The sequence below is a fragment of the Oryctolagus cuniculus genome, chromosome 3 (genome assembly GCF_964237555.1).
Source record: "Oryctolagus cuniculus chromosome 3, mOryCun1.1, whole genome shotgun sequence".
Taxonomy (NCBI): Eukaryota; Metazoa; Chordata; class Mammalia; order Lagomorpha; family Leporidae; genus Oryctolagus; species Oryctolagus cuniculus.
The window spans coordinates 122974835-122998579 of record NC_091434.1 but is presented as its reverse complement, the minus strand read 5'-3'; the positions used below and the strand labels follow the sequence as shown (position 1 = coordinate 122998579).

The 23745-nt window shown below is 45.2% G+C and overlaps 1 long non-coding RNA gene across 1 annotated transcript in view; it reads right to left on the bottom strand.

Annotated features, from left to right (window-relative positions):
- Positions 1–4344: 4344 nt before the first annotated feature.
- Positions 4345–23745, bottom strand: part of LOC127491633 (uncharacterized) — a 39441-nt gene continuing 20040 nt past the window's right edge. Inside the window, exon 3 of the long non-coding RNA XR_007920456.2 lies at positions 4345–4846. This is a non-coding gene — a long non-coding RNA (uncharacterized lncRNA). The remainder of the gene's footprint in view (positions 4847–23745) is intronic.

Here is a 23745-nt window from a genome sequence, read left to right as displayed (position 1 = left end):
TCACAGAGGAAAATGCATTTCTTTACCTGAGCTGTTGTTTCAAGGCACTGGACTAAGAGCGAGGCAGAATGGCATCAGAATCATCCTTCACTTTCTAATATTCAAGCACAGGGACTGGCACAAAATGTGTGCTCTATAAAAAGAGATTGATGGGTGGATGCATACAATCAGGCTCTGAATGTCCTCACTGAGCACAAGATATAAACTAATGCTACAGGAAGACAGAAAACATATCAATTTGGGATCTTATTCTCTAGACCTGCAGAATTAAAGCCATCAGAACACAGGAGCAGGTACCATGCAGAGCCAGTTAAGCTCCTGTTTCGGGTGCCTGCATCCCATATCAGAGCACCAGTTCAAGTTTCTAGCATTCTACTTGTGATCCCACTCACTGCCAATGCACCTGGTAAGCTGCAGATGATGGCTCAAGTTCTTGACCCCCTGCCACCCATCTGAGAGATTGGATGGAGTTCCTGGCTTTGGCCTGGCCAAGCCCAGTTGTTGAGGCCATTTGTAGAATGAACCAGTGAATGCAAATTTCTCTCTCTCTCTCCCTCTCTTTCTGTCACTTTGCCACAGAAAATAAATAAATAATAAATAAATCTTAAAAAATTTATAAAATCAATGGAGTATTATTTCATTTATTCCTGAGATATGAAATAGGCATCTGCTTATGTTTCTAGCACAATTTTAGGGGTGGAAGATAAAATCCTAAGGAAAAAACTGTCTGGGTGGGACTTAAATTCTAGTGAGGGGACAGAAAGTCAAAATGAGGTATACAGTGAAGAAAACGTCCAACAGTGATTAATTCTACAAGGAAAAATGAGGCAGGAGAAAGAGGAAGGACCCCAGCTGCTCAGTTCAAAAGGAAGGTCAGAGAAGTCTCTGAGGACAGGCAGAGGGAAGCAGTTTGGGCCACACAGCTTGGCCTGAAAAGAGCAGCATGAGCAAAGAAGATAAAAGGGCCCATGTGGAGAAATGTGAGGACAAGCAAAAAGGTTGCTGTGGTTGAAAACGAGAGCGCGAGGAGATGGTGCACTGCATGTGTGTGTGCATGCATCTACACGTGTGTGCAATTCAGGTACCTAAATGCTATCCATCATAAGATAGGGAAAGAGGAAAATGTTAGCCTTGGAGGAAAAAGAAAATGTGGAGTGAGTAACTGTCATGTCCCCGTGACAGTGTACCTCTTCACTTTACCCCCATGGTGGCCACCACAAACAATAGCTAACGTGCTGATGAGGGTCTTACAGACTTGTGTTTGCAAGCACACTCCTCAAGAGCCTGGGAGGCTCACCAAGGAGAAAGCCTGCTCAGAGACTGAAATAATTTGCCCGAACCACTTGATGGAAGAACTTGGTTCTTTAAAGAGCGCTATGTGTTTTTTCTTAGGATGTATTTATTTGCAAGACAGAGTAACAGACAGAGATAAGGAGAAACTGAGGGAGAGAGAATTCTCCCATCTGCTTTTTCACTTCCACAATGGCCACCACAGCCAGGGCTGGGCCTGGCAGGAGCCAGGAGCCAGGAACTCCCTCTGGGTCTTCCACTCCCATGTGAGTGGCAGGGGCCAAAGTAGTTGGACTACCACCCACTGCCCCTTCTCAGGTGCTTTATCAGGAATCTGGGTCAGAAATGGAGCAGCCACAACTCCAATTGGCACTCCAATATGGAATGTCACTGGCCCTGTCCCCACATGTGAATGACTTCATCACAATGTCCCTGCATGGAGGAAACTGGGAGGGGTATTTCTGATTGAGTCAGGCTTGAACATGTCTAGGCTGAAAGAGCAGAGGTTGAAGTAAGGGTCATTGCAAGCAGTGATCATTCCAAGTGGTTTTGCCTAAATTAAAGCAAGGTAGCCAGAGCCTGGGAGGCTGCAGAAGGCAGCAGTATGCATAGGACTGAGGCCCTCAGGCAATTCTGCACCCACTCCCTCTTTGCTACATGCCTGCTGCCTGACAATGGGACAAGGGCAGCTGCTTGGATCTCCATGGCCCGGAGAGGATTCACAAGCAGTGCAGCCACCCTCGAGGAAAGCTGACAACTTTCTGGTCAAAGAGGAAGGGCTAAAGGCTCAAGAAGGCATCCCCTGGATGATCCTGAGTGTTGGGACACAGTGATTGTCATGGGGGTGGCCTAGGAGTTTCAGTGTCCTGTCTTTGTCTGCTCTCTGCTCTGTCTGTTTAAGAACAACCGTCAAGTGTAACCATCACATCTTTGAACTGACGAATCCCAGGTGCCACCCACCAATGTCTCTGTGCACCCTGAAAACCTAGCAGGGGAAGAAACTCCTCACCTGAGTGAGAACAAGCTGCTCATGCACACATGTGCCTGATTACACAAGGAAGGACCACGCCACTGCAGCTCAGACATCCTACACCCACAGCAATATAGAAGGTTCTAGAAGACTAAGAGAAGAGCAATGGGTGCCAGAATGCTCAGTATCTGTTAAGCAATGTCTGGTAGAAATGTATAATAAGGACTTTAACCTTGCCTAAAAAAGAGGCTTGACCTGTGTCCTCAGCTACCAGGAAGTGATCTCCAGGCCACTTGAATGTCATGCCTGCAGGATCGGCTGGTGTGCCTCAGGGGCTTTGAGTCACACTGGACAGTTCAGAGTGTGACCTGGAGAGGTGAGGACTGACCATATTACACAGTGATAACGTGACCTATGATGGGGCTTCTGGTCATGCAGCATCAGTCAACATCTGGAAGGGCTGAAGACTGAGATCTCACGGACTACTAATCAATCATGCCTGCAGGAGGGATCCCTAAGTAAAATTCTGAACACCAAGGCCCCAGGGGCTTCCCCAGTGGGCATCCGTACCAGGAAGAGGACAACTGGAAATTGTACTTTGTACCTTTCTGGACTATGTCCTACACATTTCTGCCCTCATTTGGTTCTGGTCTGTACCTCTCCCCTCTAATCAGCTATAACTGGAAAGATAACAGCCTTCCAGTGAGTTCTGTGAGTGCTGCTAGTGAATTGTTGATGCAACAGGGGTCTGGGAACGCTCTAAACCTGCCGTTGATGTCAGAAGTAAGGGCAATTTCTGTAGACAGCTCTAAGTGTACAGTCAGCTGATTCTCTCACTCTCTCACTAAAGGAAGAGGCTTGGGATCCATCCTATCAGACCTCCTCTTGGCTGTCTATGTCATTGCAGGTGAACCACTGGCTCTTGAGTGTCAGCAAAAGTATTTATCAAATGAACATGGCAGAGCAGAGGAAAACAGCAGCTGAGGTGCCTGGGCCATCCTCTCTGCAGAGCTCTTGGCTCCTGGCTTCAGACTGGCCCAGCTCTGGCCGTTGTGGCCATTTGGGGAGTAAACCAGTGGATGGAAGATATCTTCTCTCTCTCTCTCTCTTTCTCTCTCTCTCTGCCTATGCCTCTCTGTAACTGTCTTTTAAAATATAAAATAAAAAGAAGTTCTGGTGTTGTGTTGTATAGAAGGGTCACTATAGACAATGTACTCAGAATTTTTCTGAAAATAACTCCAAGTGAATTTTGAATGTTTTCACCACAAAAAAAATGTTAAATGCTTGAGAATAAAGATATGTTTACCCTGAATGGACATTGCATAGTGTATACACGTATAGAAACATCAAAAATACCCCATTAGTATGTGTATTTTTACGTGTCAATTAAAATAAAATGAATAAAGTGTCATGATGACTTCAAGTAGGCTGCTATGAATCAGTGTTACAATCGGGGAGAGCCACAGAATAAATAATGGGAGTCCAGAAATCATCCACCATACTTGTTCTCTCCTTCTGATCTTATGAAACAAGCCAAGCTCACTGCTAACTTCCAGACCCAGGCTTTATTGTTGCCCATTGTTCTGGAAATAACTACCAAGTCCCTACCTGTGCTGGGTTTTTCCCATAGTGTTGCTTTCTACTCAAATGTCTTCTCTTTCCAGAGGGTCTTCTCTGATCCCATCCAACTTAGTGCCCCATCCATTACCTCCAACCATATCACTCTGTTTTATCTTCTTCATAGCAACATCATTGCACAAGGTTTCCTGATCACTTCTTGATCTGGATGATCAGCGTCCAACTGTCCCTCTGGAATTAAGTTCCAGAGGAATATGGTCACTAGGGGTAATGGTGGATGGCGCCATTCCTACCTCTACCACTTCATTCCTAAGCCTGTGAATCCTGTCTGTTGGAGAAACAGCACCACATTTGGACACTGATTCAGAACATGCACAGTCTTCTGGAAAACCTTGCCTGAGCTCTACAAGGTAACATCACCTACTTTGTACCACAACTGAGTCTTCAAAAAACCTTTCTATCAGACCATCTGTTCAGGACAGTGGGAAAATGATAATACCAGGGAATTTCAGGAGCATGGATCCATTATCACATTTATTTGGCTGTGAAGCAACACATCAGAAACAATGCTGTGGGTAAGGCACTCTGAATAAGTGGTCAGAAGCACTGCAGGTAAGGAAGGGGATTCAGTAACCAAAGTGTTTATTCCCTTAAGAACAAAACACTGCCCCTTCTACGATGGACGTGTCCCATTGCAATTGATCTGCCATTAGGTCATTCAACCCAGGGAATGATGCAATATCAGAAGTCCAATGTTGGTCTTTGTTCATCACACATCGGGTACTCCACAGTGGCTGCAACCAGGTCAGTCTTGGAGACTGGAAGTCGTTTTTACTGAGCCTGACTTTAACCTCAGCCTTGCCACTGTGTCCACTTTGTTCATGGATGCTTGGTACAACGATGGGGCAAGGAAAGGCATCCCTCTGTCTTCAGAGATGGCTTTCAGAGGTGAACTTGCTTCCTGATAGACCTGGAAATTTGTAGGTCTGGAAGCTGTTGGCAGACAACCTGCAACCACAAGGGGGAGCCAGATTAAGGTAAAGCACACACAAAGAATGAAACCAGGCCCTGCTAACCTTACCAGGAAGCTGAAATCTCTCAGTACTGGGCCATCAACTCCTAGGGATGTTTTGCATGAACTAATTACTACTTAAGCTAATTGAATAAGTTTGTCTATTGACTTCAACCAAGCACATCTGCATCCTGCCTAATGCAATTGCATGGCCCCTGGTTTCACTAAACTATTAGCCCTGCATCACCTATTTCATTCATCCATCCATGCATTCAACAAATACATCACCTCCTTTGCATCATCTGCTCACTGGGGACTTGGAATAAAGTCTCCAGTGGTAGCAGGAATATGTGACCCTAGTCTCTAAGCTCAAAATCTAGAAATAAATTAAATAATTTTATTAATTTTTTTTAAAAGATGCAGGGTATGGAAATAAGTGCTGTAAGAATAACAGTATAAGCTATAGAATAAAACAGAAGGCTAATTAATGAATTCTGCTATAGGTAGGGAAAGAAATATTTCTAGAAGCCTCCACAGAAAACGTGAAGCTGTTGAGTCTCCCACACAGAACATTCTCTCCAGTTACAGAGGAGGTAAGGTAGTTCAGGCAGAAGAAGTAAGTTCAAGGGCTTAGCATTGTGAAATAGCAAGAAACAGCTCAGGGAATGACAAGGAGCTCAGTATGATAGGAGTGTGTGTGTGAGAGAGAGAAGAGAAATGTTGGCAGACAAGACTGAGAAGTTGTGATGGTGAGGATATAGGCGGCTCTGCATGCCATCATTAAAAACTGTGAAGACCTTTAAGTAGGAATTTTCCATTCTGAAGTTTCTCCCAAAGTCACCCTTCCTCCAGAAAGTCTTCTGTGATTTTTACATTAGCCCTGAAATGCATTTTATCCTCTTTGGTAGCATGCAACGCTAAAGCATCATGCTGAGTTCCAATAGCCAGAGAGGGCCAGAACTAGTGTACTAGTGCCTCACTTCTTTGTCTGTATAAGGGATTCCTTAAGGTTGGTCAACTGTGACTGAGACTCCCTAGTGACTTCAAATTCAACTCCTGTGCTGCTAGCCTTTGAAATAAACTAAGAAAACTTCCAATATTTATTATCATAACGAGGGTTCTTTGTGACATGATTCCAAGGAGATATTGGCAAGAATGAGACACTTATTTTGTTTGATGCATTGAAATTTGCGTTTATTTTATAAGAACATAGCATCATTCTCCTTAGAATTTTACGCCAGGCAGGGCCAGCATTGTGGTGTAGGTTTAAGCCACCACCTATGAATGCTGGCATCACATATAAGTGCTAATTAGAGTCCCAGCTGTTCCACTTCCCATGGAGCCCCCTGCTTATGCTCCTGGGAAGGTAGCAGCAGATGGCCCAAGTGCTTGTGTCGCTGCCACTCATCTGTGAGACCCAGATGAAGCTCCTGACTCCTGACTTCAGGAGCTATTTGGGGAGTGAATCAGTGGATAAAAATTCTCTCTCTCTCTCTCTAATTCTGCCTTTCAAATAAATTAATAAATCTTTTTTTAAAAAAAGAATGTGGTCATGTGGTTGTGATGCTGGACCAATTGTTAAATGGTTTAAAACTTTTTTATTACTTCCTTCAATAGATTCCTGATGATTTTTCCCAGGCCCTGAGAGATTAGCAAATGCCACAAGATGATGTGTCCCTCCTACTGCAGCCTGGCTGGTCTGGTAAAGACTCCCTGGTCCTCAGCTTCTTTCCTGTCCAAGTGCCTTTGTTCGAGACAAATGTCCCTCCTTCTGCTTGCCCCTTGGCTTTTGCTGATCAAAGCCAAGTGCAAGCCCATTTTTGCCATGAGATTAGATTGCAGGAAAGCCCTGGGCAGGCAGGGAAAAGACCTAATGCGTGAGATTTGCAGCTTCCCTTGAGATCACTGAATCTCAGTGTCTCCAATAGGTAAATTCCAGATACAGACATTGAGCAGTTAGGGTCAAGATTTTAACAGATGCAGGCTCACAGGTATAAGTCAGATGCAATCACTTTTTCAAGGAAGGCAGAAACTGCATGTGGAAGGTGTATGTGCATCAGTAATTGCAACAGATAAATTCTCATATATTCAATATGGGAGATTGTGCCAATGATTTCCAAAAACACGCTGAGCTACTATTCTATAAATTCTATGCTCTCATAGTTTGTTCTGCAATTTATACTTAATTCCCAGACTGTTTAAATGAGCTAAGCTTCCTTTTACAGTTCAATTATATCATAAATATATCTTTAAGAACATTTACAATATGCTTTAGAGTTGACAACGATTTCATCGGTGACAGCTGATTAGATCATCACATTAAATCAGTGACTGTGTTGCTCTTATTCTTCTTTTACAGAGGAAGAAACCCCGAGAAGCACGCTGTCCATTACCACACAGGTAAGTGACAGAGTCAGAGTCCAGGGCTCCCTGTTTTCCTCTCTGTGCCATGATGGCTCATCCTCCTGCCCTGATGTCAGAGTTCAGATCTTATGCCACTATTCTTTGCTGCCTCCCTGTTCTCCACTACTTTTATCTCCAAATATCTTTCATCTTCCACCTAGCTTGTTCCATCAGAACCAGGGTCCCACTCGTTTGTCAGCCTCATCCCACACTGAGCTACCTACCTCACCCTTCCCACCCACATCAAGAGGGTGCTCTCTTGCCTCTTCTTTCCAAGTGGCCTCTCTCCTCTGCTCACTAGAAAATGTCCAGATGCACTTTTTACCAAAACCAGCATCATTCATGAACCAGCTTTTGCAAAGCAAGTCCTGAGCTGTGGTTGCAAAGACAGATAGGATGCAGGGTTTTCTCTAAAGAGTGCATAATCTAGTTTGGGAAGAAGTCAGAAAAGGTCATAGCATTATTCTATTGCTCTTCCTAAACTTTGGATGCAGATTGAGAGATTACAGTTTAATCAGCTGAGAAGGATGACAATCTTGGCCAAATACCCAATTCACATTCAATGCTGATCAACTTTCAGCACCCCATTAACATCTCAGTGACAATTTATCCCTAAGCCTAATTAACATCTGCATGACATTCTCTACACTCTAGATGAGTGCCCTCCTACAAGCAGTGCATTTTTCAAAGGGTTTAAGCAGCTAAAATACTCTACCTGCTTTATAATGAGACATGTCCTCTTTATACTTCCTTTGCAAAGTGGGCGGGGTTTGATCCACATTCATTAACATTCTTTGGATCAGTGTAACATGCATTTGAAAAAGAGGGGGCTCCATGTCCATGATCCAGAAAGATTGGGTGGGCTTTGTGGTGCAGCAAATTAAACTGCCTATCAGAACAGCTACATCCCATATCAGAGTAGTGATTCAAATCCCGGCTACTCCACTTCTAACCCAGCTTCCTGCTAATGTACCTGGATGATGGCATAAGTACTTGAGTCCCTTCCATCCATGTAGAACTGCTTGGATTTCCCAGCTCCTGACTTCAGTCTGGCCCAGCCCCAACTATTGTGGCCATTTGGAGATAAACCAGTGGATGGAAACTCTCTCTCTCTCTCTTTCTCTCTCTCTCACTGTGTCACTCTGCCTTTCAAATAAATCAATTCTAAAAAAAATGAAAGAACACAATGTCCCTTTCAAAGTTACTGTCTTGCTATTATAACTCAACCCAGCTTAGAAAAATCTTGGAAGGGCTGGATCCCATTCCAGTGCAGTTTGCTATGCAAGGACTCCTAGGTACAGACAGTGATTGCCTTTAGAGACAGCAGGGTGTAATCGTATATGGAAGAAAGGGTAGTTCTTCTATAAACAGCAATGGCCTACCCTTTTAAGGATAGTGGGTCCATCTCTATTATGATTTGATGCATTGAGAATTTGGGCACCTGCCTAAGCAAAGATTTTGTTGGCATAAGCTCAGATACACTGAACAACTATTTTCCTTATAGCCTAAAGATATTTTTATATAGTAATTTTAAAGTCCTTGTGTTCTGACTAAGACCCATTGGTCAGATCTGAAATTTCCTATCTCTGGCATCATGCCAGCACTCAAAAAGTTTCAGATTGTGGGGCATTTCAACTTTGGCTTTTCTGATTAAGAATGTGCAAATTGTATGGGCAAGGAATAAAAGGAAAAAGAATGGGCACATAGGAGTTTGTAATTAGGGAGCCTGCTCTAGTCTGAAGCAGGGAAAGGAGGTGAGAAACAGTTTTAAGCTGAAAACTTTCAAAAAGTAAGAATTGTGCTGGAGATGGGAGAGAGTTGCTTTGAGAAGGAAAAGCATTGTCGAAGGCCTTGGGGCAAGGAACAGCTTGGCATATTCAAGGATATTCACAGTTGGCAGTGGGGTTAGAATAGGTTGCCAGGGGGCAGCAGTGAGCCCTGGCCTGAAGCACTCAGCTGGAGCCACATCAACATAAGGTCTTAAAAGCAAAGTACAGATTTGGGACTCAATCCTAAAGAAAGAGAATAGGATGGAAGGATTTAGAGGAGATGCTATGATCTGATTGCCTTTCCAAAAATAGATGGTGTAGGGGAAGGAAAGTCTACTCAACACTGGTTGGGTCACTAGATAGGTCTAAAAATAGAAGAGACAGAGATTTAAAAGAGAATGTATAAAAACTTACTTAATAGAAGTTTTACATGCAATGGGAGCCTTCAGAAGTGAAGACCCAAAGACCCAGGACAGCTGTCTATTTTTATCTTGGGTTCAAGGAAGAACGGACAGCCAAGTAGAATCATGATTGTACTAAAAGCAGTTTGACCTAATAATAGTCTGAAGAGGGGGAAACCTAGCAAGGAGTGTCTGAGCTGATTTATTTGGCCTCTCTGCTTGGCATTCCTTTCCCAGGATGCAGAGCAGGACCCCTCTGCAACAAGAGTGTTTTGTCCTTCTATCAGACAAAGCGGATCAGAGAAGTGATTTACAGCCAGCTCCTACACAGACAGGTGGGGGAACGTCAGAGTAATGTGAGTGGTTTGCGTGTATGTCTGTGTGTGTGTGTGTGTGTGTGTGTGTGTGTGTGTTTATGGCTTGTTTTGGGGAAAGAGGGCTCTAGTGTCTATTGCTCATAGAATTCTAGATTCTGTGGCCTGCCTTGAGTGGAGAGAGAGAAGCAGGAGAAACCAGAGTGGAAGAACACCAGAAAGGTCTTGCTTCTCAACCTTCAATTTCCTTCAGTTCAAAGTACTCAGCAGGCCAACATGCCATACTATGGGGTATTGTGTTCTGAGCCCTGATAATGGTCGTGAGTGCTACACAGAGGATAGGTAGGAGAGGGCAAGTGGATGCACATTACAGCAGATAAGGAAAGGAAGACGGCAGCCTGGACTCACTCCTGGGAGGTGTGTGGATTGAGTCTGGCTCAGTGCCAGTCTTAGGCACAGTCCAAGTGTGCCTGTTCTGTCTGATGTGATCTTCAGCCTTCTGCAGACCACTGAGTGGGTCCACAGGGAATTCCTGCAGTTTCCTGCAAGTATGTGCATTTATAGAGGGCTGAGACAGTCTAGGGCTACACAAATGGGCAAAACCCATTTAGAGCATTGAGGTGCAAAAGTGGTTACGAGGATTAAAGAGAAGTGTGTCGACACTGTGATTCAGGACCTGGGAGGTAGAAAGACTTCAGCACGTACTGGTTAGCATTTGTTTGATTGTGTCTTCCCTTCTGTGAGCCACACTATGACTCTGAGCTCCATGAAAGGAACAGTGAGCCTCATCAACTCTTTATTTCCAACCTGGAGTAAAATTTGTGGTATATATCTGAATAACAGTGAGTAAATTAATTAATTATGCTTCAAATGTTTGAAAGATAAGAATTTTGGCTTGAGAACATCCTGTTTCCTTTATTGTACTCTACAATGTTCTGGGAACTTAAAATAAATCCCACAGATGTTATCAAGGGGAGAAAATACCTCCAGACTATTCATCAGAAAAAGGATTCACATCCATAAGATATAAGGAACTTGTAAAACTCAACAACAAAAGAAGCAAACAATCCAGTTAAGAAATTGGCAAGGATCTGAACAGGTATTTCTCAAAAGAAGAAATAGAAACATTCAACAACTATATATTTTTTTTGACAGGCAGAGTGGACAGTGAGAGAGAGAGAGACAGAGAGAAAGGTCTTTCTTTTGCCGTTGGTTCACCCTCCAATGGCCGCCACGGCCGGCGCGCTGCGGCCAGCGCATCACGCTGATCCGAAGCCAGGTGGATCCTGGTACTTATCCTGGTCTCCTGGTCTCCCATGCGGGTGCAGGGCCCAAGGACCTGGGCCATCCTGCACTGCACTCCCTGGCCACAGCAGAGAGCTGGCCTGGAAGAGGGGCAACTGGGACAGACTCCTGTGCCCCGACCGGGACTAGAACCCGGTGTGCCGGCACCACAAGGTGGAGGATTAGCCTAGTGAGCCATGGCGCCGGCCTCAACAACTATATTTTAAAATGCTCAGATCACTAGCTATCAGATAAATGCAAATCAAAACCCAGCTCTGTGGTGCACTAGGTTAATCTTCTGCCTACGGTGCCAGCATCCCATATCAGTGGCAGTTCTAGTCCCAGTTGGTCCTCTTCCAGTCCAGCTCTCTGCTGTGGCCCGGGATAGCAGTAGAAGATGGTCCGAGTGATTGGGCCCCTGCACCCCCTTAATGGAGACCAGGAAGAAGCACCTGGTTCCTTGCTTTGGATCTACGCAGCTCCGGCCATTGCGGCCATTTGGGGAGTGAGCCAACGGAAGAAAGACCTTTCTCTCTGTCTCTCTCTCTCATTGTCTGTAACTCTACCTGTCAAATAAATAAATAAAATCTTTTAAAAAAACAATGAGGTATCACCTTACTCTGGTTAAAGTGGTTATTATCAAAATGACAAAAATAAATGTTCTTTAAATATATGGAGAAAAGGCGCTGCTTATAGGCTAATGGGAGGATGTGTATTAGCACAGCCATTATGGAAGACAGCTTGGATTCTCTAAAAAATTAAAAATATGTCTTCCATATGACTCAGCTATCCACCTTCTGGGTATATATCCAAAGGAAATGAAATCAATATATTAAGGGGGCCAGCACTGTGGTTAAGCTCTACCTGCTGTGCCAACATCCAATATAGGCATCAGTTCATGTCCTGGTTGCTCCTCTTCCTATTCAACTCTTTGCTAATGGCCCAGAGAAGCAGTGGAAGATGGCTCAAGTGCTTGGGCCTCTGCACCCATACAGGAGACTGGGAAGAAGCTTCTGACTCCTGGCTTTGGGCCGCCTGCTTCTGGTCATTGCAGCCATTTTGGGAGTGAACCAACAGGTAGAAGATCTCTCTCTCTCTCTCTTTCTCTCTCTCTCTCTCTCCATCTCCCTGTCTGTAACTCTGCCTTTTAAATAAATAAATAAATCTTTAAAAAAGAAATTGGCATATGATAGAGATACCTTCATTTTGTGTTCATTAAAGCACTATTCACAGTAACTAGGTTGAATAGAATCAACCTAGGTGTTTGTCACTAGATGAACGGATAAACATATTGTGAGGTGTGTGCATAATGGAATGCTATTCATCCATAAAGAGGGATGAAATCCTGACATTTGCAGCAAAGAAAACAAAAAGAATAGGACTGAAGTTCATTATATTAAGTGAACTAAGCCATAGAAAGAAAAATACCTCGGGGCCAGTGCTGTGGTGCAGTAGGTTAATCCTCCGCCTGCGGTGCCGTCATCCCATATGGGTGCTGGTTCTAGTCCTGGCTGCTCCTCCTCCAATCCAGCTCTCTACTGTGGCCTGGGATAGCAGTAGAAGATGGCCCAAGTCCTTGGGCCCCTGCACCCATGTGGGAGACCTGGAAGAAGCTCCTGGCTCCTGGTTTCAGATCAGCCCAGCTCTGGCCATTGTGGCCATTTGGGGAGTGAACCAACAGACAGAAGACCTATCTCTCTGTCTCTCCCTCTCGCTGTCTGTAACTCTACCTCTCAAATAAATAAATAAAATCATTTAAAAAAAAGAAAAATACCTCACGTTTTCTCATGTATGGAAGGATTTTTTTTTTTTTTTTTAGATTTTTAACTTTATTTTTTTGAGAGGCAGAGTTACAGACAGAGACATCTGCTGGTTCACTCCCTAAATGGCCACAACAGCTGGAGCTGGGCCAATCTGAAACTGTTACCGGTGAATGGCAGGGTTCTTGTCTTCACGCAAGAAAGAAATAAATAAAGAAATAAAGTAAAATAGCAAAGTTTATTAGGGAAGGGACATCTGTAAGAATGGATGGGCACCTCTCCAGACAGAACCTGAGAGAGAGTGACCAGTCGTTCAGACTGGGGAGAGGGGAAGAGCAATGTTACATGGTTGAGTGGAGAGATTACACCTGGGCAGGCAGGTGGGCGACTCAGCAGAGAGGCAGAGGGCTGAGCGTGCAGTCTGGTTGAGGCCAGGGGTTTTTAAGGAGATGGGTCTTTGTCTTCACACATCTCCTCCTGAAACAAAAGACTTTATGGATGTAAATAGAAAACTTCAGGGAGAAAACTCAGATAGGAGTTCATCTGACAGGGGGAAGTCTGGCTGGTGCCACCCCCGTTAGAGGAAGGGTAGGGAGGGCGTTTGAAGTGCAGATACTGGGCTGCACCTGTAAGGTTATCAGGCAGAAGGGGTGGGGACCCCCACTTGGCAGGTTATCGGGTAAAAGGAACAAGGAAGGATGCAGATACTAGGCTGCCCCTGAAACACGGGCTGCCCCCGAAACGTTATCGGGATGTCTTTGAGATGCATATGCTGGACATAGATGTCTTCTCTTTAGGCCTTTGTCACACACACATAAGCTCATATCTGACTTCCTACCTAACAAAACCAGGAGCTGTGGGGAGCAACTGGGAGCAACTCGGACTAAACTAAGTTACTGGAATTAAGACTTATTCTATGCATCTGCTCTCCCACAATATGGCACTGGGAGAGGAGGAAACAGCTTCTATACAGCTGCCTCTCACCAATTTGATTGACTGAGCTGCAGGAGCTGATTTTGCTCCTGATTGGAGGAGAGCAGCGTAATCGGCGTGTGGGTAAGAGTTGGGATTGGTGGAAGAGGACTATAAAGGAGGAGACAACATGCACCAGGAACATCTAAGGGGAACATCTAAGGGGAACACCTGAGCAGCCCCCGAGAGAGCCGGCCGGCGGTGTGCTGCTCCCCCGCGGAAGTGGGAAAAGTGGCAGGGGGGCCTGCCCCTCCACAGAGGTGGAAGGGACGGCAGCCAACCCGGGAAGAACCAGCAGCAAACCCGGGGAGGGCCGAGCAGACGAAAGAACAACGCAGGGTCCTGTGTCGTTCCTCCACGAAGAGGGGGAGCGACAAGGAGCCAGGTGTTTCTTCCAGGTCTCCCATGTGGATGCAGGGACCCAAGCATTTGGACCATCTCCCACTGCTTTCCCAGTCCCGGAGCAGAGAGCTGGATCAGAAGAGGAGCAGCTGAGACAAGAACCATTGCCCATATGGGATTCTAGTGCCACAGGTGGGGCTTAGTCTACTTCGCCACAGTGCTGACCCAAAAATATATGGAGGTTTTTCAAAAGAAAATAGTCAATCAGAACTTAAAATGTGATTAATAGAGACTTGAAAAAGTAGAGGTGTTACCGGAGGAAAGGCCATGGAAGCCATAGGGTTCTTGTCTTCATACAAGAAAGAATTCAGGTGTGAGACAGAGAGCAAAGTGATAAGGCTTTACTGGGGATAGGGCATCCATCAGGATGGAAGGGACAGAGAGAGAGCATCCAGTCGCTTGGATTGGGGGAGAGCAAGGTTACATGGTTGAGTGGAGGAGAGAATACACCTGGGCAGGCCAAGCAGGCGGCTCAGCAGAGAGCAGAGAGCTGAGTGTCTGTTTGGATTCGCTAGGTTTTTAAGGGAGTGTCTGTTTACTCACCTCCCCCTCTCCTCCAGGACAAAGGATGGGGAGTCCTGGCTGAAATGTTTGTTGGGTGAAAATTAGCAAATTCCTCCCCAGATTTGCTGCACACACACCCCACCCCACCCCCCACCCCCCGCAGAGTAGCGGGTTTCCTTTAGGTTTCATTGCCCCATGTTATCAGGTAACCCCCTTGGTCCTGAGGAGAGAGAAGTCTCCTGGGAGCTTTCCTTGGAGGAAGGGCTGGGACCACCTGGGAGGTTATCAGGTCTGGGCAGGACTTTGAAGTTCAAGATTCTTTGTAACTTCTGCAGTAGGTGCTGGTCTTCAGGCCTTTCTCCTACACACATAGGCTCAATTTCTGACTTCCTACCTAACAGAGGGAAGGGTATTTGGGGGAAATTGGATAATGACTAGGTACCAAAACACAACAGGGTGGTCATAATGGGTTCTGTCATTCTGCAGCACAGTGGAGTGACTACAGGTCAAGATTGAATCATTATCCTATTTATATTGAGGCCAAATTTTAGTGCAGACGTGGATTAATCACCTCCACTTTATCTCCCCCTTCAGGTCCAGCTTGTGCAAGTCTTTTAAAAGGCAATCCAGAGGTGAGTCATGGAACCCATGAATTAAGCAAATTACAGTCTGAGGGAAGGGTCCTTTCACAGGGTGTCCCCGGGAAAGAATCACCTCAAATGAGAACCCAAGTTCTGAGTCCTCTAAGAGAAGAGAGCAAGAATCCCCAATCTTAGGCCAGTGTCCCAGTTCTAAGCTGTGATGGATGAGCATTTCCCCCAGCAAAGAAAAACAACCAAACGCCCCAGGCCCTACAAGAGGGGATGAACCAGTTATTGCCTCAGCATGCTTGAGGCAACAGAGGTCTCTTACCAATCCAGACTGAACTTATTAAATAAATAAATATGTAAACTCACAGAGGTCAACCAACTGCCAGCATGCACACAGACTGAACACGTAGCAATGGGCCAAGACCCCAGTAGGCTGGGTCTTTTCATATCTTAGGTGGGCTAGGAGTGGGGTTGGGAGCAGTACGTGAGCTTCCCCATACAGGTTCTTCAAGCTTGGCCTGCCTGCTTCCAAACCTGGAGATGAATGCAGGGGTGGGGTGGGAAACAATAGAGTGTGAGAGTGAACTGATCTCTTAAAAGAAGGCAGAGATAACAAGAACCTGAAATGGCTGAGGGTTATGTTCTTGTTCCATCAATCCTGATTCTGAGTATAGATTAGGAGATAGGGCACCCTTTTCTTTCTGGCTACTTCCTACTGATGCAGGGCATTGACATGGGATGGGTTATCTATACTCTGGATTAGAATTGATTGAAGAAAGAGAGCCAACGGTCTTCTGTTTCTCCTGTGTGATGGCTTGGGCTATAGCAGTCATTCGTTTCTGCAAGAACTTTTGAAATAAGTTAATTATACATAGTAGGAATAGAAGCACTATGATTCTGAGGATAAAAGGAGATAATAGAGACATTGCCCATGATGGACAAGGTGACTGAAATGAGGAGTTCAATGGGGGAAGCAGGAAAGCAAGAGTCCTGTCCAGTTAGTGGGAAGACAGGTGTATGCCCGTTGCCACAGGGAAAGAATGCCCCTGTTTCTGATCCTATGCGTACAATTGTATGGTAGAGATAACCTTTATGCTTTCACATGGCAAGGGAATATGATGAATAAATGCCATTGCAGCTGCTTCCACTGGGTGTGAGGAGTCGTGGTGGCCAGTAGGGGTGCCTTGCAAGAGTGACAATTAGGTCACAGGTGTCATGGAGTAATGAACCCACATTGTAGGAAGAAGGAAAGGAAGCACACATGATGCATAAAGGGGATTATTTTGTATATAAAACTGGAAGGAAGGGTTCAAATCCAAGAGAAAAAAAGTGAGGAAATGTAAAGGCTGGTTGCCTGGCATGACTAGTTAATGCTGTATATGAGTGATGAAGTACTGCACTATACCCCTTAAAATTGCACAAGTCTGAAGGGCTAAGCCCGTTTCTTTAAACGGCAACTTAAAAATTCCACCTGGGAATCCATAAAAAACAGGTCTTGCTCTTCAAGGTCTTGAAAGAAGTATCTCTCACAAGAGTCTGGAATTAAGGGATCAGACCCTAGATCAGATCACACTGGACAGGGCTGACCAAGGCAAGACTTTCCCTTTCCCTCTCTCCCTTAAAGAATACATATATATGTACGGACCGGTGCTGCCACCTGTAATGCCAGCATCACATAAGGGCATCAGTTTGAATCCTACTGTTCCACTTCCTATGAAGCTCCCTACTAATATGCCTGGGAAAGCAGTGGAAGATGGCACAAGTGCTTGAGCCCCTGCCACCCACATGGGAGACCTGAGTGGAGTTTCTGGCTCCTGGCTTTGGTTGGCTGAGCCTCAGGTGTTGAGGCCATTTAGGGAATGAACCAGCAGGTGGAAGATGTCTCTTTCTTTCCTTCTTTGTAACTTGGTCAAGTAAATAAGCCAATCTTTTAAAAAATTAAAGATTATATAAATATGTATAGTGACAAAAGCATATTTATACTGAGTAGTCAGTGATTTTTTTTTGAAAATTCATTTATTTGAGAGGCAGAGAGACAGAGGAAAAGACAAGTTTTCACATGCTGTTTCACTTTCCAAATTCCTACAATGGTGGGGCCTGGGCCAGACTGAAGAGAAGAGCTGGGAACTCAATCTGGAGTTTCACATCTAAGTGGGAGGAAACCCCACTACGTGACTCATCACTGCTGCCTCCCAAGGTTTGCATTAGCAGGAGACACACATTGGACCCAGGTATTCTGATGTGAAATGTGAGGATCCTAACCAGTGTCTTAATTGCTAGCCTAAATGCCTGCCCTAGCAAGTAGTCCTTAAATAGATATTTGAGGTGGGTGAGGGAGCCATGCACTGAGCTAGGGGAAGACTGCTTCAGGCAAAGGGAGCAGCAGGAGTGGAGATGCTGGGATGAGATGTGCTTGCTAAGTGCCAGGAGCTGCAAGGATACATTTCTTTCCTACTCCTGTCCCATCATATTGTTGTGGGCTATATTGGGCCTAAACTTCTATTCCGGGCTCTTGCCTTTTACTTAGGGAAGCATTCTAAATACAGGCACAAACACGACATGCAACATGATAAAAATTATTTAGAAAGAGGAAAACACACATGTGGACATTGTTCAGGGAGAGTGGGCCAGGAAAGGATGAGAGAGGGAGATTCCCATACCTGTCCCTCTGGGTCATGTGGAGAGAGCAAGCCCATCCACCTCCCCTTTACCAGGCTTTTCATAAGCTTAGAAAAGGGGAGTGGTTATGTAGTACTGCCCCCAGGTCCCAGGTAAGGGGAGGGACTTCCTGGAGAAGGGGTCATCTGATGGACAGGTGGGTAGATAGGATTACATCAGGTGGGGGAGATGTGGCTTTCAGTTCATGACCCTAATCCAGCTACCTGTCTGTCCCATATCAACATGATGCCTTCACATCCTTCATCTTGAAGCCTTCTTTGAGAGATGCATCTTCAGTGTGTCCCCTATAGCTCTCATCTTTAAACACTCTTTGCCTCCTTGAGAGACATCAGACATATGTCCAAGAACCTATCTGCCCCTAAGTTCCCGGTCCCAGAACTCACACAAGTCTCTGGTTATCACACCAAGGGAGCCTTCCACCCCTGTGACAACCTGCCCAATCACCCAGCTGGGACAGAGATGATTCACAAGAAGAAAGTGTGAGATTCAAGGTGGAGAAAGGTTGAGCAAGGGTACAAAGAGATCTGCAGCCGTACCCTCTCCTCTTTCCTAAAGAGAAAACAAAGGCTTGAATTGGGCTCCCACAAGGCCACTCTTCCTGGAACTGCGTAATGGAAAAGGTAGGTCAGAAGTGGAAATGCAATGGGGAGGTGTGGACTATTTTCTTTTGCTTTGCTGGCTTTGGGAAGCTAAAAACGAATCCACCACCTGTGATTCTTGCCCTGATTGCAAAACATTCTGCTGTTTAGCTCTGGGGCTGTAGTTAGCAGATTGTCAGTTTGGCCTCACAGCAATGCAGCAGCCAAAAAAGATTAGACATTTTAATTTCCTGAGCAGGTGCAGGGATCAGGATTAGTTTCAAGAATACCTGTGAAAGTGAAATAGGAATGTGGAAGGAAAGCAGGGATGGGCGTGATGTGTGTGGTAGTAGGATCAGGTAGGCAGAGGAGGAAGAAGGGGAAGAAAGAAAAGCAACAACTAGGGGCATTTAAGTGGGGGAGAGGAAACAGAAAAAGAGGGGAAATGGCAAAATGTGGATCAAAGGACATGAAGCTTCTGATGGAAAGAACACATTCTAGATCGGCTGCACAGCACAATGACCATGGTTAATAATGTGTTGTGTATTTCCAAATTGCTAAGAGAAGAAGTTTGAAATGTTTTTGCCATAAAATCTGTAAGCTTGGGACATAATTCATATGCTAATTAGTTCGATGTAATCACTCTGCAAGGCATGCATATGGTAAACTTCACATTTTACCACATCAATATACACAGTTATAATTGCCAATGAAAAAACAAATTTAACCGATAAGTTGGCATTTTTGAAAAGAAACAGAAGCAGGAGAGGGTCCAGAGGAGTTGACTTGGAGCAATTGCTAAACACTGGGGCTTCAAAGAGGAGAGGGTTGCTGTGTGCATTTGCTCCCAGGGGAAGAGTCAATCTCATGTATTGTCAGGGCCAACATCAATGCACAAAGTGTCATTGTGAAAATGTGAAAGGACACCCTTGCCCCAAGCAGCCGGGGCCCTGCCCTGACTGTCCTGGCGAGCGGAGCCAAGCTGCCCACTGAGGAGGACATGGCAGTGCGCATCCTTACCCGGCCTTCCTCTTCCTGGCACAACACTGCTTTGCAGTAAGGCAGCAGGGCACTGAAATGCGGAAAGAGACCCTGGGCTTGAGAAAGAAGACTGCAGAGAGTAGGGGGGAGCGGAATGATGTAGAATAATGCAGCTCTGAACAACCAGGGAGGGTTAAGATGCCTCTTGGAAAATCTGCATCCCATATCAGAGTATCTGAGTTCAAGTCTAGGCTCTGCTTCTGATCCCAGATTCCGGCTAATGTCGACCCTAGGACTCAGATTGGGTCCCTTCCTCCCATGTGGGGAACTGGGGTTCTGAGGTTTAGTTCTAGGCTCCTGGGTTTGAACTGGCCACAACTTGGCTCCAGTATTGTGGATGGTCTCTCTTTCTCTCTCTCTCTCTCTCTCTCTCTCTCTCTCTCAAAGAACTAAAAATTAGTTCAAACTTTTTTTAAAAAAGCCATTGCTATCAGAATGTCAAACAGTCTAAAGCACACACAAAGTCACATCTCAAAGAAGGGAGCAAAGGTCCCACAACAGCGCCATCAGTCAAGTGGGAAGGGACAGAGCACCTGCCCAAATCCTGCGCTCTACTATAGCCTTCCCACCATCCTCTCCCATCCAGTAAATGAATGAATGCATTTATGCACACATGGATACTGTCCAATCCTAGGCTCTCAGCGATGGTGGGAAGGAGAAGCAATAAGGAGATGATGTAATCATAATCTTATAGACACCTGAGGACTGTGGTTGCATGAATCCATCCAACAAGCATTTACTCAGCGTTCACTAAGTGCAAAGCATTTTGCCAGGTGCTGGCAGATAGGCATGGTCAGCATAATAGCACCATGACAATCATGATCTCTTTTCTCAGAGGACAGGTGTATGGCCATGCAGGAGGAAATGGAAAGGCAATGCACAGATGGTTAAGAGCTTGGGTAGGCATAGAAATAACAATGATGAGCCCTACCTTGTAGGGTTGCAGTATGACTCAATGAGATAATAGGTGTGGTTGTCCACATTGCCTACATTCAAAACCTATGACATAGATTTTGTTTCTTTCTCCACCACCCCCAACTCTAGCCATGGGAAAGAATTTGCAGTTCAGATGTACAAAACCAGAAGTGTCACTCTCAGCATTTCAGAGAAAAAACATGCTGAGCAAAGTTCCAAGTCATGACTTTTCTTGTATTTTTTTAAAGATTTTATTTATTTATTTGAGAGGTAGAGTTACAGACAGTGAGAGGGAGAAACAGAGAGAAAGGTCTTCCTTCCAATTGGGTCACTCCCCAGTTGGCCACAACGGCCGGAGCTGCGTTGATCTGGAGCCAGGAGGCAGGAGCTTCTTCCAGGTCTCCCACGTGGTTGCAGAGGCCCAAGGACTTGGGCCATCCTCCACTGCTTTTCCAGGCCATAGCAGAGAGCTGGATTGGAAGAGGAGCAGACTGGACTAGAACCGGCGCCCATATGGGATGCTGGCGCCAAAGACAGAGAATTAACCCACTGCGCCATGGTGCTGGCCCCCTTTTCTTGTATTTATTACAGAACGAATGTCCCAGGACAAAACTACCCAGGAATCTGGAGCAAGAATCACTTGCAGAGAAAGAGAGGACCAAAAAGATACAACTGGATGCCAGTGAGACAACTTAGCAAGAAAAATGGTTTTAAATTATAAAGATCTGAGTGTGAGCTAGTGTGCGAATGGGAAGTCTCTTGAGCCACAAACATAGAGAGGGCTACATGGTCTAGCAGGCTCCTCCCCCAGGACTCCAGCGAGTGCTCACAGGAAAGAGTGGAAAGAATCCTGAGAATACTTCCCTAGAAAGTTGGTTGAGCAACACAGGACAGGGGCCACTGCTGGTGTTCACACCACTTCTCTCTCTTCCTTACAGATTGGAAACCTTGAGCTACAGGAAGAAAGGCAACAAAAACTTCACCTAGGGGGCCCCAGAGAAAACCTACTTCAGCTAGGGCAAGGGGCCAGGAAGAAATACATCTACCCATGGAAGAGGGGTGGAAATCCATTCTATGCCACAGTACTCTGGGAGAAGGGGTAGGAATCCTTGTGAAAGGCACATCCCTGAAGCCAGATGAATGGTGATGGCTTGGGATGAAGGACCATCATGACCTGAGAGAACGCCCATCACACTAAAAGCACTGAATATAAATGAGGTGGAATAACAGGGTCAGGAGAAACGTAAGAGAAAGATACTCTGACGAGCAGCACAAAGCAGATACAGAACTAAGCAGGTGCACCCAGGGTCACTGGGAGCAGGTATTGAAGAAAACATTGTGGTTTGTTGGCCCATGAAGTAAAACACTTCACAGGTAGAACTTGAAATGTCCTATGAGGGTTACAAAATTAATAGCCATCTCCACATACATTTCCACCTCCAACAAAATTAATATAAACCGTCCACATTGGAGGTTGAGCAGACAAAACAGTGTATTCCTCTTCTAATGTAAAATATTTACTTACGGGGCTGGCATTGTGGTGTAGCAAGTAAAGCCACTGCCTGTGATGCCAGCATCCCATACCAGGTCCAGTTTAAGTCCTAAGTTGCTCTACTTCCAATCCTGCTCCCTGCTAACGAAGTAGGAAGGCATACAGATTAAAATAAATTAGGTTTGTGAGCTGGAAGACCACACCTTCACCACACCCCTGAGTGAACTCATGCCCCTACCTGGCCACACCTAGGTGCCCACCAGCCAATCAGGTTAGTTAACCACTCACCTTTGGAAGTGGGCTAAAAGCCTGGGACACACTGTGCCTGCCCTACTCTTTTCTCTGGCCTCTTGCCAGGAGGAGGTTTGCTGTAGCTCTGTGCCTCCAGAGCTCATGGCCCTTGGGTCACCTGAAGCACCGATTCGAGACCTGGCTGCCCTACTTCCCATCCAGCTTTCTGCTATGGACTGGGAAAGCAGTAGAAGATGGCCCAGGTCTTTGGGCCCCTGCCCCCACGTGGGAGACCCAGAGGAAGCTCCTGGCTCCTGGCTTTGGATTGGCGCAGCTCCAGCTGTTGCGGCCAATTGGGGAGTGAACCAGTTGATGGAAGATCTCTCTTTCTCTCTTTCTCTCTCTCCCTCTTTGCCTCTCCTTCTCTCTGTAACTCTGACTTTCAAATACATAAATAAATCTTTAAAAAATATATTTAAATATATATAAATCCAAATTTTACAAATGCTTGTTTAAATGCAGAAGTGAGTCCCAGTAAGGCAGGAATGGAAATATATATATTTCCATATTACATACATATATATATAAAGCAAATGGGAGAAATTATAACAACTAGAAAGATGATGGATTTTAATTAATGGTGTCAGTAATCACTTTCAAAACTAAATATATTAATAATATCAACCATTTAAACACAAATTGTCTGAGCCAGCATATGGCTCAGTGGGTTAAGCCATCACTTGTAATGCCTGCATCTCATATGAGTGCCAGTTAGAGGCCTGGCTGCTCCCCTTCTGGCCCAACTCATTGCTAATGTGCCTGGGAAAGCAATAAATGTTGGCTCAAATACTTGGGCCCCTGCCATCTAAATGAGAGTATTGGGTGGAGTTCCAGGCTACTGGCTTCAGCCTGGCCCATCCCTAGCCATTGTGGCCATTTGGGAGTGAACCAACAGATGGAAGATCTCTCTCTCTCTCTCTCTCTCTCTCTCTCTCTCTTTCTCTCTTTGTGTGTGTGTGTATTTCTCCTTCTCTCAATGTAGCTCTGCCTTTCAAATAAATAAATACTTGGGAGAAAAAGAGTCAATTCCCTGATGAAATTATTTAAAAAGCAAAATCTCAACTACATAGCTTGTAAGAAACACCCTTTAAATACGGAAAGTAGGAGGCATACACGAGCAGAAGTGGTGAGGATGATGAATTTATTAGACAAGAAGCTGCAAATAAGCATAGAAAGATGTGAGAGCCAGATGAGCTAGAGTGGGTATAACCTGATTCCCTGGAGAAGTCAGCTCATCGTGCAGGCCGGGGAGAGGCTCTGAAGGACTTCAGGGTAAGGACTTTGACTTGGGGTTTTTCAACAGAATTAGCCAGATCATTACACGTTACACACAAGTACTGAAATATAATCATGTACCTGCTAAATATGTATAATTATTATGTGTCATTGTATCATTTAAAATGTGATATGCATTCATGTGTGTGTGCAGGTGAAAATGGGGGCACAATTCTTCCTGTAAATAGACAAAAGAAATACAGCCATATGACCCACTCCATAGAT